This window comes from Schistocerca gregaria, chromosome X (assembly GCF_023897955.1).
Source record: "Schistocerca gregaria isolate iqSchGreg1 chromosome X, iqSchGreg1.2, whole genome shotgun sequence".
Lineage (NCBI taxonomy): Eukaryota > Metazoa > Arthropoda > Insecta > Orthoptera > Acrididae > Schistocerca > Schistocerca gregaria.
The window spans coordinates 713902706-713917239 of record NC_064931.1 but is presented as its reverse complement, the minus strand read 5'-3'; the positions used below and the strand labels follow the sequence as shown (position 1 = coordinate 713917239).

The window sequence follows — 14534 nt, the reverse complement described above, 5'->3', positions numbered from 1 at the left end:
GTAATTTAATGTGAGTAAAGCTCTTGAGAATTGTGCTTAACATTGTTGTAGTTGCAACTTACACTGCCATACCAGTTATGCACTGAAATGAATGTTCAGTGGAGTTACTGCAAGCAGCATAGAGAGAATTGTATTTATCCTAGGTAAAATTCATCAGCTGATGATGTTTTGTAAGTGCTCAATTCAGTGAATGTTTCGTGAATATTATATTGGTTTCTTCATTTTGTTTATATTAGTTAGTGTATTTCTGAGAAGGATGAGAAGATTTTAATAGAAACTGGGGCTTTGTTTCTTTAGTATACACTACATTGTTTTACCATATACAGGAGGCAAATAGGTAAATAGTTTTTCTGATACCAAACTATATACTGTTCTATATACTGTTAGGTTAGTTCCTTCAGCAGCATAATGCGTTACTTGTTCATTCTTGCTGTAACATAGTATGGCATACACTGAGTGTACAGTAGTGGCTTACAACACCAGCATTACTGAATTATTTGGTTTAGTTACCAGACTTGGATTCTATAGTGGGGAGGGGGGTTCAAACTTCTATCTGGCCATCCAGATATAGATTTTCCATACTTCCTGTTCATTGATTGAGGCAAATGCTGGGAGGGTGGCGTTGTTACCCTTTCTTGTTTTATGTAACGTTGTGCTCTGTCTCTAATAACTTCATTGACAATGGGCTTGAAATTTTCTTCCCTTCCTTCATAGCCCAGCATCACCAGTGTGGTTTTGCAGCATGGCATTTAATGGAACTTCCCCTACTACTGATTTTTGATTATGTCATTCCTTCTCTTCTCTTCAGTTTCACTTTATGCTTTGGCAAGTACTGTTTTTTCATGGTACTGCATTGGACAAAGAACATGTCATCAGCTTTACTGATCTATTGGATACCACATAAGACTTGCATTCTACTCTCAATCCAAAACAGTTATTCCATTTTGCACTTGTGTAAGTAGTAAAATGCACCATAATCGTTATACTTAAATTTATGAGAGAGCAGTTGAAAACTGCTATGTTTCTAAAATCAACTAAATGTTTATAAAGTGAGACCAACACAAGTAGTGTAACAAGTCTCAGTTAATATTTATTATACATATTACCGACTGTGAGAGAAGAATTTACATTTTATTGCCTCTATTTAAATGAAGAAACTAAAACAGAAGTCAATTATAATGTAACAAAGTGATAGATAAATTAAAAATTCTGAAGGCAAATTAAGAATTTCAGCTAGATGATTACAGCCATATTGAAAATGTGTTAAAAGTTGATGCCAGTTCCTTCACCTTCGAGGTATCAGTTATGGTTTACTGAATAAATACATATTAATTTGCTTTAAAACATATTTTGAAACATCAGATAATCAATTTGATGTGTATGGTAGCTGTTCTTATATGCCAAATTACTTGCGAGTGTATTTATGTTATAGTTTGTCTTTATTGCCAGGTAAGTTGATTTTTTCCTCATGATCATAACTCAGTGTTACATGCTTTGAAATAATGAAGGAGCTGAGGAGGAGGAGTGTGTGTGTGTGTGTGTGTGTGTGTGTGTGTGTGAGAGAGAGAGAGAGAGAGAGAGAGAGAGAGAGAGAGAGAGATAAAGTTCTCTCAGCTGTTCTCATGAATTTTCCCTCACATTTGGATAAAAATAGATTGAGTTCCCATATGCGTCTGACAGCTGAAGAGTGTTTTTATTTAAATAGTGCATATTATTGTATCAGTTTTTGCATGTATTACTACAGTTGCTATTGATAGCATTATATAGTCAATCATATTTCTGAAGTGTGACATCAGTTCTCCCAACAAACATTTTTATTTAATGTTACTGCCACAGGAGCTCTGTAGTAGTGCTCACAAGTTGCTGAATTTTGTTACTCACTATTCAGTTATTAAATTTTTGTGTCTGGGAAGGCCTGTGCTATGCAGTGGGAAAGGCTACACCTTCCTTTGGCATACAGGTTACTTGATTCTCCACGTAGTAAATCATCTCCACTGTCATTTAGCCTTTATGATCTTTTCATGTGTTTGAATTACAGTGTTTCTTGTTTCATATCATTATATGGTCAGTGTCATCCAGTACTCTGCAGGAACTACTAGAAATGATATGAAGTGACTCCATATGCATTCAGTATCATTGGTAAAATGCTACTATCCTAAGCCAGTAGGGTCATTGATGAACTGAATTACTTCAGCCAAAAGTGGTGTATTAAGCATTACCCTGCCGTGAACTGATTGCATACATATCATATAGTATACGTTCGCCACTCTATAAAAGTAAATTTGTTCTTTGTGTTTTCTTTTGTGTGGTGTTTTTGTGGTTTCTGCCTTGAGATAAGTGACTGGAATTATAAATAAAGTACAATTATACACTGATTGAAGAATGCTTTAGTTGATGGTTGCAGTTTTATCATCGTCTGCCAGTTTTCAAGCTTTTCATTTTGGCTAGAAAAAAGTAAATGCCTCACTGGTTTATAGTGGTAGCTAAGATCACATGATTAGCAAAGTAAACTAATAACAGGGTAATGTAAAAGACTCTTTGCCCCACTGTGACATTGTCACATAATCTTGGGCATATGGATTTGGACAGCTTTGAATATTCACTGAAACTGAATTGAATTCATGCACTTGACAGTTGTCTAGTAAACATTGTGTAAAGACTAGAGAACTTTCAAAAGCTTTTGCCATGTTGAGGATTGTCTGTTCTTTCTGAATAAACAGGAGATTAACACGTGGAGCAGCTAATGCCATATGTTGCTTTGACCGTGGAACTGTTTATTGGGAATGGGTGTGAATTTTTGTAATATTTACGATTTTTTTTTTTTTTTTTGGTTCCATTTCAATGTCACATTTTTAATGTCGTAGTTAACTGGGATTGTGTCATTGGACTGTAGCTTATGCAGGAGAGTGGAATTGTTGGTCATTGAGAATATTGCTAACAGCCGTTTTGATACATATAATACTTGATGTGGTATATTAGCCCAACTTTAGGTGTAGAGGGGAAGGTGGGGGCTGCATTAAGTGTGTTTCACAGAGGAGATTGGAAGGATAAAACTACTGTTTCCAGAACAGAAGTTAATCTCTTCATGTCAAGGTGCACAGAGTTTAATATGCTTATTGTTCAAATTAAGTTGTGTGTCAGATACGTAGAGCTTTCATTATTATAATTTTTTATGTTGTACACCAATTTGTAGAATTGCCTGCAGTTTTTTACTCCTCTGAAACAAATTCATGTAGTACTTTCATAGAATTCCATTGGTTGCAAATGATCTGCATTATTGTCTGTAGTTTTTATATAATTTTCCCAAGTTTTCCCCGTAGAAATTGCCCTCAGAAGCTCTCTACCCAGAAGAAATATCTTTTGAAGATCTAGTACCACGTAATGTGAAGCTGTTAATGCATTGCCAACTTTTTTGTCTCAGTTTTGAAACCAACAGACTTCAGTTGATTTGGTGTGCTTTCATTTGTATCTGGTTTGTCGTTGGAAGATGTCTATAATTCCATTTTTCAGTTGCGGGTGAGTGCTGAATTAAGTGCTTGCATGTAGTCTTGTATTTGTGAAAATATTGTCCAAGTTTGTATTTCTTCTGTTGTAGTGAAAGTAGTAGTGTTTCAAGTGTTTCATAGAGCATGCATAAATATGTTGTCATGAGAAATATATAGCACCCAAAAATTTGTTAAAAATATAACTACAATGTCCTGAAGTAACAGTTTCCCGCAGTTGATGTGTTTAATTTCACAGTGATCATTGTTGTGTCAAATATATATGATGGAAATTTCAATGTATTTTAAAATCAGTGTGCAAATAAGTGCAGAATATATATGTCTATTCATCTTTCTTGTGAATGTTAAATATGAAGGTGTTTTCGTTGCTATTGGTGTCCATAACATAAAATATTTTGTGTTAGAAACAGTTTAGTAGCAGAAATGTAAACATATTGTTGTTCTTTGTCAGCTAGAAATTACAAGTAGTTTTTAAATGTGTGAAAGTTTTTCAGGTTATTCTCAGAAACTAATCGTAACATCTTGATTTTTGTTGTCTCATATTTATGCAGATAAAAAATTGTATCACCTTCATAAGTGTTGTACTCCTGTTTGTTTGTGACTTTGCTGTTTATAATAATTCCTGAATGTGACAGTTAACTAATTGAACCTAGACACATCTGGATGTTAATAACAAAACTGTAGGTAGTTTGTGTTCTCAGTCTACTTCAGAAAGAGTCATCATCACTCTAAACATCAACAGAGTACTGTTCGAGTATTGCGTATATTCAGGATGGGATGTATTATTATCCATCAAACTTTTCCATGCCGATGCATCACCATTTCTAATAATTTATGCCCAATGTTTAACATCAGTAATTACTTCTATTATTTCTCCATGTGTTTGAAGTGTTTATTCATTGTTTAGGAAAATTTGTCATTCTGCAGAGAATAGTGTATTGTCTGATAGTGATGCTGTACATTTTTCTGAAAAATGTATGATTTAAAATTTATATGTGTTGTTATGTAGAATAACATGTTTCATGTATTTTAAAATAGCACATAATTTAAAGATATTAAATGATAAATGGCTATGTTGTAAATCCCACTTTATCATACTGATGTGAGATATTATGAATGTTGACAAAATTATGTGGAATACAATAAAGTATTGATGTTTATGTCCTTCAAACTTCTAGTCAATAACAGCACCTGTTTCTTGACAGTGCTAAATGGAGAAAATTTTTAAGATTAATGTTCATATATTATAACTGTTGATAGTCCACCATGAATGTAGCCACTGAATGTTACAGTTTTCAGAAGGATGCCAATAACTCTCTTGAGAATTTTTTTGTTGTGTTTTTTTAGATCTATAATAATTTTATGACATCAGAATTCTTAACTGCACATGTATTTTGGTTAGAGATTCACAATTGTACCTACATTGACTTTTTTTAATGTAAGGTAGACATAAGTGCAGCCATTTACAGTGACATGTTGGTCAGAAGGGTTCATCACATTGTACCACATATTAGGATTCCATGTGCATGTGGAGGACTGGAAGAATGATAGCTATATGGCACTGGTGCACTGGGGTCTGTCATGTATACCTAGAGTCTTCACTTAATATTAGTTCTTGAAATTTTGTAAGTTTCATGGGATAGTTGGTGTTTATCTTAAGCATCTGCCAGTTCACTTTTTCTGATGCTCTCCTGCTATTCAAATTAAGCCTGTGGCCATTTGTGTTGCCATTCAGTGTTCCTTGTTAGTTTACATCTACATGCATACTCTGCAAGCCACCTGACGGTGTGTGGCGGAGGCTACCTTGAGAGCCTCTATTGGTTCTTCCTTCTATTACAGTCTCGTATTGTTCGTGGAAGGAAAGATTGTCGGTGTGCCTTTGTGTGGGCTCTAATGTCTCTGATTTTATCCTCATGGTCTCTTCGCGAGACATACGTAGGAGGGAGCAATATACTGCTTGACTCCTCAGTGAAGGTATTTTCTTGAAACTTCAACAAAAGCCCGTACCGAGCTACTGAGCGTCTCTCTTGCAGAATCTTCCACTGGAGTTTATCTATCATCTCCGTAATGCTTTTGTGATTACTAAATGATCCTGTAATGAAGCGCACTGCTCTCTGCTGGATCTTCTCTATCTCTTCTATCAACACTATCTGGTACGGATCCCACAACGGTGTGCAGTATTCAAGCAGTGGGCGGACAAGTGTACTGTAACCTACTTCCTAGTCCTTGTGGTATGGGTCCCACACACTTCAGCAATATTCTAGGATGGAACATACAAGTATTTGTAGACTGACAGTGTTTTCCCAGTATTCTACCAATGAACCAAATACTGTCACATTTTTTGTGTAGTACTAAGATTCTGTGATCATTCCATTTTGTATCCCCGAACTGTTACTCCTAGTTATTTGTGTGCCTTGCAGATTCTAGTAGTGACTCATTTTTATTTTACATATTTATGGGGTATTGTTGGACAAAGTGAGCCTGGGCTACTTTGTCATGATTACAGAATGCTGGTTAGAAAATTTATCACCAAAAGAAAGTGAATAATTAAAAGAAAAACACTAAGGAAACCTTGCAGCTTAGATTTGATCAATTTTTCCATGTTCTGCTGGAAACTTAAAAAAATATGATATCTGCTCAATAGATAGCAGCTTTCCTTGCATTGCTCAATGAAATGTAATCAAAGTGCAAATTGTTTTTGTGTTTAGTGTTCACTGAGTGAATGTTGAGTTTGTTCTGAATGACACAATACTGCAACCAACAAATTCTGTTCTGGAGTATATGCAGATCCAGCTGACTGGTGTGGCTGAGAGGTTCTAGGCACTTCAGTCTGGACCACTATGGTCGCAGGTTCGAATCCTGCCTTTGGGCATGGATGTGTGTGTGATGTCCTTAGGTTAGTTAGGTTTAAGTAGTTCTAAGGGACTGATGACCTCAGATGTTAAGTCCCATAGTGCTCAGAGCCATTTGAACCAATTTATATGCAGGTACATGGCAGTGTTAGAATATTTACACACCTTTTTGTAGGCAAGTGTTCTACCAATTGAGCTAGCCAGCTCTAAGCCTTGAGGATGGGTTGTGGGTCGTACTTCGGTAGCTCAGTTGGTAGAGCACATTCCTGTGGAAGTCAAAGATCCCGACTTTTGAGTTTTGCATCAACACACAGTTTTAATTTGCCAGGAAGTTTCATTTCAGCACACACTCTGCTGCAGAGTGAAAATTTCATTCTGGACCCGAACAATGGCCTGCACAGAGTGCAAGCTGACACCACAGACCTGTCAGATAGTGCATTTCTGGGCTATGAATAATAGTGGCCAGTGCACAGAGTTACCATAGGAGATAATAGACTGAAAATAAATAGATTTTTGCATCTCAGTGTAAGGGACAGTGGAGATTATTCTTACAGGGAAGACAGCAGCAGTCAGTTTCTACATAAGGTGGTGCAAGTAGTAGTAGTAGTAGTAGTAGTTGTAGTAGTAGTAGTAGTAGCAGTAATAGTAGTAGTTCTAGTAGTGTAATCATCCATAGATCAATTTTACAAGAATATCGGACATGTCTTGGTAGTATAATTTAGGAACAGCAAAAAACACAGTTCTTATATATAGGAATACTTACAGGTCTAGTTTGATTTTCAAGAAAGTTTTTCATCCGCCCAGACACTTAAGAATTTGAAATGATTGACTGCACTGACTGATCACCTTGAGACAATAAAATTTCTCTTTTACAAGAATTTCTTGACAGTAATTGTATCTGCTGTTTTGTTACCATTAAGTGTTAATCTGTTTTCTGAAAACTATTTGCCAATGTTACCAACTACTCTATTAGCTGGAGCATTTACATTACATTCCATGTCTTTTGCAAAAACACCTGCATAATCTGCAAAGAAATTTAGAAAAACTCATTTTTAGTAGCATATCATTAATATATATATATATATATATATATATATATAATGTAGGACAACCTTCTGCTTCCTACATTCCACAAATGAAGTAAGGCATCGTTTTCTTTGTTTTGTGAAGTATATATTTTTGAGCATATAAAACAAGTTGCCAATATTTGCACCTCTTTGAAGTTTTATGGACATGTGATTGGATATTGGTGCAACTTATTTTTCCAGATAGTATTTCATTATAGGTAATGCATAATGTGCAAGAAGTCCGAGGTTACTATTAACATTTTCTGCCATGTCATCGATATATACCATGAACAGCAAGGGTTCCTATACACTTCCCTGAGATGTGCCTGAAGTTACATCTACATTAGTCAGTGACTCTCAATTGAAGATGACATACTGTGTCCTTCCTACCAAGAAATCCTTATTACAGTCACAAATTTCATTTGATACACCATATGACCATACTTCGTTTAGTAAATGTTGGGTTCATATTGAGTCAAATACGTACCCCAAGTGAAAAAATACAGCATCTACCCAATTGCCTTAATCCATGTCTTTCAAGATAGTAAGTGAGAAAAGGAAGTGTTTGGTTTCGCAGGAGTAATTTCCTTTTTACCCTCTCAGTTTTATGGTACAAGCCTAGGAAGTCTCATCCTAGCTTCTCACAGAACTTTTGAAGTCTCTGTTTCAAGACTTCTACTTTACACAGAATCAGGGGACCCACTGTTAGTTCTGGTTACTAAACAGCAGACTGTGAGTTTTGTTGAAATTCCATGAGCAAGGCTGATGTTTTTCCACCTTTTTCTCCATTCACTATAATGGCCTTGCAGCCCTCAGCATCATGAAGGTGATGAAAGTTCTTCTGGTAGTATTTGTTTGTGATTGTTCGGCCCCTTGGTGGGTACTCACAGGCCTCGGGGATATCAGATGTTCCTACAGTTATGAGAGCATCTTGGTTTCTGAGTCATACCCATAAGCCCATGTCTCGTCTCCCGTGACCATGTTGTTCAGAAAGTTGGGGTTATTGTTGGCATTGTCTGCTGTCTCCTGTATGATTTCCAGGTGGAGTTGCTTCTGCTCCATTGTCAGCAGTTTCAGTACAATTTTTTCACTCTCTCTCCTCATGCATAATCATTGGTCAACATTGAATGTACTAATCCAGTGCCTACCCCTATCTCATTTGCAAGTTCTCCTATTGAGATATGACTATCTTCCATGACCAAAGTCACCTCTTATTCAATGACATTGTCATTTTGGCTTGTTGATGATCTGTCTAAATGCGGTTCACTGAGCACTAGTGCGTGGCCATATGTGAACAGTGGCTTGTTCATCGCATCACCTCTGAAAGCCTATTAGATCTTATAAATGGTTTCCTCTTTGGTATCACCAGGCTTTTTGCAAAATTTCATGCAGTATGTGGGCTCAGTTTTTTTCCAATGTTTTTCAGCTTACTATAATCTGATGAATGCTCACTACATGCCTGACTGCCAGGGACTGATGCTTTCTACCAGTGGGAAGAAGTTCATGACTGTGCATAATTGTCCCCCCATCACATCTCCAGTGAATAAAATTTCCTGGACTACTTTGGTTTGTGGCTCATCTGCACAGGTCTCCTAGACATACCACTGCTTTGTCACTGACAGTCAGGACAATGAATAATAATAGCTTGCATATTTCCTGGAGAGGAGACAATATCCCTGAGGTACCTTTGGTACATAACTCAGTTGTCTGACCAGTGCACTCATTACCAACAGCTTCCAACAACCAGGGTGATTTGAAAGTGCTGTGCCCAGGAACAGTATTCACAGTGGAGCTGCATTGTGGCTGGTGTAATGTTTTTCTGGACAATAATCAAATAACTTTAAGTTAACGTATCTGATCCGTTTTACTTTCAAAATCTTTATGCTACAATAACCAAGACAGTAGTTTGTGCTATAACAAGAGAAAAAATTTTAATTAACATTTACCGATCGCCTGAAGCTAATTTTGTGTTTTATCAAAGTTGGCTCACTAACAGATTCATGTAACTAGTTCAAAAATAGTGGCAGGCTCATTCCACACTAAGTCATCCAAGGCCCTACACCCACCTGTCACAAATATGTATGAAAATTTATATTTGAATTGTATGAATAAAGACAAGAAAATATTCGAAGTTTCATACAATTCTAACAAGTAGTATCAGAGTTATCCCTGTTTAAAGTTTTAGGATAATTGTATTTCTGAGGGCGATTAAGACTTAACTAAAGTGTGCATTCTTTTACAGAATTGGAAGCAAAATTATTAGTTTTGAAGTTAGAGCCTTGAAATTTTCACTCTTTTGTTCTAAATTAAACACTCAAACTGGTAGATCTATAAAATTCCAATTTATAATGTTCGTTCATATTGAAAAACTGTACTGAATCTCCCATATATTTTCGAAAACAGCATAAAATTTCAAATGGCGCAAAAAATAGTGTTCTGTGTTGTAACAATTTTATAACAAATTGAATTCAAATTTTGTAATTTACTTTGTAAAATACATGTTTGATACAATAATTAAATATTTGAAGTCAATACAGCTGTGAAGATACCAGATGAACTATCAATTATTTTCAAATATAAGATACATACATTGAGAATTTTACAAAATAGGTTTACTTACATTTGAATACATGAGTTAGCGATTATTCTTTTTCAAACAAATCCTTTGTACAGAGAGTTTTTGATGACTTTAAAGTTTAATAATTATTCAGTTGAAGTATTATGCTAAGTTTATATGAAGCAGTATGTACAACAATTACATTTAAGTGTCCATTAATGGTTTTTTACTATAAAGCATTGAAATTGTTCCATGTTTTGGTGATTTCCTTTCGGGAATTAGCATCAGTCTTATATGATCTGCCGAACTGTGTTACTACCTCTGGAGAGCTACTACACATAGAAGATGGGCTGGTGGAACAGGCCATCTGTCTTCTTTTCGAGGGCAAAAGAAAGTTTCTGCTGGTCCGTGAGGGCGCATAAAAAGAATTTCATAGTCCCCTTCTTCTTCTTCTTCTTCTTCTTCTTCTTCTTCTTCATTGATACCCAGAATCATTCCTATCCACCAGTTTTGCTCATAAGTGCATGCAACAAAAGAATGTAGGGTAGGTTTAATAGTTGGGATAGTCATAAAAATATATTGTTTCAACAAAATTTTCAAGTCTGAACTCACTCGTGTGGCTGTAACTTCTTTGCAAGAAACTGGCTTAAAATAATGGAAACTTCTTGTACCTGCTATTGTCTGATCCATTTGAAATCTAGTTTCAAGCATTGTTCTTTTAGTTTCAATTTCTTCTTCCTTTAAAAAGAAAAAATATTTTTGAGATTAAACTTTTGTAAAAATTGTACATTGTTCAGCGTTTATTATCTGCTCACTTTGCCTACTGCTCTGAAAGTTATTTTGGTAACAGTTGTCTTAACTATGCTCCCGATCCCATCGCAAGTTGTTTTACCATGACTCATAGCATGAAATTTCCAGTTTACATTTAATTTAAAATCTTTATAATGAAAACATAACTTTTCATGGTTTTGAAGTTTTTGTACTGAGCACTGCAACCATCTGTAAAATACTCAATTTGGTCAAAGTCAGGGAAGTTTTGTTTTATGAAATCTATGGTTTTTTCTTGTACTGAATAAACAAATGGTACATCATGCTTTAGATCATCTGAAATGAAACACAATGATGTTTCTATTATGGTGGAATCTTCATATTTAAAAAAAAAAAAAATACACTAGCCTCAGTGGTAGGGTTGCACTTCATTTTGCAGAATGAAGTTATAGTTTTCTGCAAAATCCATAAGAACTAAAACCTCATTAAATTCCAAATTTTCTTTCCTCTGTTTCATGTAAGAGTTTTGAGTTTTTGTGATGTAAGAATGAGGTATTGGAGACTCAATTTTTTTATAGGAAAATCAGTAAACTTATTGCAAGGTAGTAGTATTGTTTGTAAAGTCGTTTTGGCATCACTAAAAACCCACTGTGAAAATTTGGTATTTTCATCATAGTCTCCTAGTTTTTCTCTTAGATGTAGCTGCAGTGATTCGCTTGTTTTTGTGGACAAATCACAATGTCTTTAACATACAGTCCCTGATTAGTCTGTCACGAACCAATTTGTCCATCATAGTGTGTATTGACTCTTTACCATGCTGGTTCAGAGAGTTTACTAAAAGCACAATGTTTTGCTGGGAAAAGAAAATGCACACACACTGTGGGTTCCAGGTGAACCAACAAGCACACACCATTTCGGTCTCAAGGAGCAAACTTTGGAAAATCCAATTTTAATATTTGGGCGTTTTTCTTTAAACATAATAAATAGTTCCTCTAAGTTGCATAAAAGAATTCTTTTCTGCTTGTAAGTATTTTTTTTATGTACTAACTTTGTCTTTAGCACATGGCAACATGTGAGAAAATTCATCATCTTCATAAAACAGTTTGACAGTGTGTGTTGTTTCTTGGGGAAGGGTTCTGACTTTTTGCACTAAAAATTCTGATATATTATATTTTTCCGATGCTTTTCTGTGAGACCAAGACTTTGGACTGATTGTTAGTATCTGTATTTTTTCCCCATTTGGTTGAGTTTGTCTTGATTCCTTTATAGTATCCACTAAATGATCCAGATCCTCAGATTTTGTCCTCAATTCATTACCTTGATTTGTACTGTCAGATTCACTTGAATCGTTTGGTTCTTGTACTTTCAAAACAAGTGGCAACTTTTTTTAAACCTGGTCTTTTGCTTTTTAAACTTCTTTTTAGCATATTTTTTCTTCGGTTGGGTAGATAATGACTGAAGTTAACTAAATGAGTTTCATTGAGTTTTTCTCTTTGTACTACCCTTTTTGCAATGGTTAATTTACTCTCATTTGCTTTATAACTTTCAAGCAGAGCAATATCTTCATGATCTAAAGTAGGTGTTGCCTCATTCAGCATTTTTCTACATGTATTGCACAACAGCTTTCCTTGCACTAAAATAATGTTCTTACTTTCCTTAACATAATTTGCTATTTCCAGAGTAATTATACTCATATCTTTTTTCTTTGTTAAAGGTACAGAATGTTTCTTAAATGGGTCACAACAGGATTTTTGGTTCTTTTCAAAATACTTAAAAAAATAACACAAATCATGGGAACAAATATCATCTGTTTCACTGTACTACTTATTAGTACACCAAACTAAAATGTCTGCCTCTTCAGACAGCTTTTCTGAAATTACATAAATGTCTACTTTCTGTCAGTTAAGTATTTTCACATGAAAAATTTAGTAATGAACCTACTGAACACTTAAAATAATTAAAATTATAGCTGTGTTTATATATCAATTATTTAAAGAGTCACTAAGCGCAAAACACTAGGCAGTTAACTTGAACAGAACCAAATGCACACTGGCAGACTTTCAGTATGTGCAGGCTGTGGGGGGAGGTAAGGTTTTATGTCCTTACTTAAATTTCATGTCTTGGCAGAAGACAGTAGGCAAACTGCTGACTGGTGAATTTTTCTTGTGCAAACTTGCATAGTAGTACTGCCTTATCTGAACTTCAGCTTACTTCTCATGACTCCAAAAATGTTTTATGTTTCTTGACTTTAACTTCAGCTAACTAAAACAAAAAAGATAAATAAAATTACAACTACAGTAAAATCTTTGTCCCAATTTAAAAATACATAACAAAAAATGTACTAATAAATTACTGTTTTAAGTAGCTGATCTTCCAAATTATAGTTTTAAGACTTTTTACTTATATATAACCTATATATACCTCTACTATAACCATTTCGAATCTTAAAACAGCTGTTCTATGTATTTTGAATAGATGAAACTTGTTTTGACTTCTATATAATATAAAATCAAAACCCCACCTTTTTTTGCACAATTTGAAAGGTAATTTTATGCTTTTTTCAAAAATATGTGGTTTTATAAGGTTATTTCGAGAGAGATTTTAGCTATCCATAGTTTTCTACGCCTATGTCACAATTTTGAAATTAATGATATATTGAGTTTCAGTACAGTTTTTCAATATGATTGAACATTATAAATCAGAATTTTGTAGATCCATCAGTTTCAGTGTTCAGTTTAGAACAAAACAGTGAAAATTTTAAGGCTCAAAAGTGAGGATCTTGCTTCAAATTCTGTAAAAGATTGCACGCTTTAGTTAAGTCTTAATCACCCCCCAGAAATACAATTATCCTAAAACTTTAAATGGTGATAATGTAGAAACTACCTGATAGAATTGGTTGAAACTTCAAATATTTTCTTATGTTTATGCATACATTTCACATATAAATTTTGGAATAAATCCAAAAAACTTGGGCCTTATATCTACTTTTGGCTTGATGATTTCGCGTGGAATAACCTGGCAGTTTTCAACAAACATATCAGAAACTAAATGAAACACAATATGACAGCTGTAATATGTGCAATATACACTATTACATCATAGCCACCAAGTTCATGAAAGCCATGTTTATGCTACAAGTGTAAACTTTTCAAACACTGACTTACAAGAACCAGGTCAAGTAGTAGACAAAAGCTGAAATAATTCACTAATCACGTAAGTACGTACCTGTATTACAGTTAAGGAAATATTGTTTCCCGAACAAGATAGGCTGCCAAAATTGTGAATAAAACACAACTGTAGCTCACAACTGTTGATATACTACAAAATAGGTTACTCATAACACATTTAATCTTCCAAATGTCCGAACACACACATCATGCCTAATTTATAGGAATCACAAATGTAGTTTGCAGCTGACTACCTTATAATACAAATTCCTCACAGCGCACTCAAACATTAAAAGTACACAATATATCATTGTGCATGATGACACAAACAGTATATTTTTATTTGTGTGTAAAATATTGCATTTGCCTTAAAATTTTAGTTGTTTGATACACGTGTTTTCGCACTATGGAGAAGTAAGAAGTCAGCCCACATATCATTGGCAGATTAGATTAGATTAGATTAGATTAATACTTGTTCCTTAGATCATGAATACGACACTTTGTAATGATGTGGAACGTGTCAGGTTAATGAAAGATGTCTGTACAAGATATTACATTACACAAAATACTGCATGACACTAATGCTTAAGTTTTTTTCCCTCCCTTAATTTATATCTAAA

The 14534-nt window shown here is 34.7% G+C and overlaps 1 long non-coding RNA gene across 1 annotated transcript; it reads right to left on the bottom strand.

Annotated features, from left to right (window-relative positions):
• Positions 1-9889: 9889 nt before the first annotated feature.
• Positions 9890-14330, bottom strand: LOC126298830 (uncharacterized). The gene is made up of 3 exons (XR_007552686.1): positions 13973-14330; positions 12854-13009; positions 9890-10717 (listed from the first exon to the last, which is right to left on the bottom strand). It is a non-coding gene; the product is annotated as an uncharacterized LOC126298830 (long non-coding RNA).
• Positions 14331-14534: the final 204 nt, after the last annotated feature.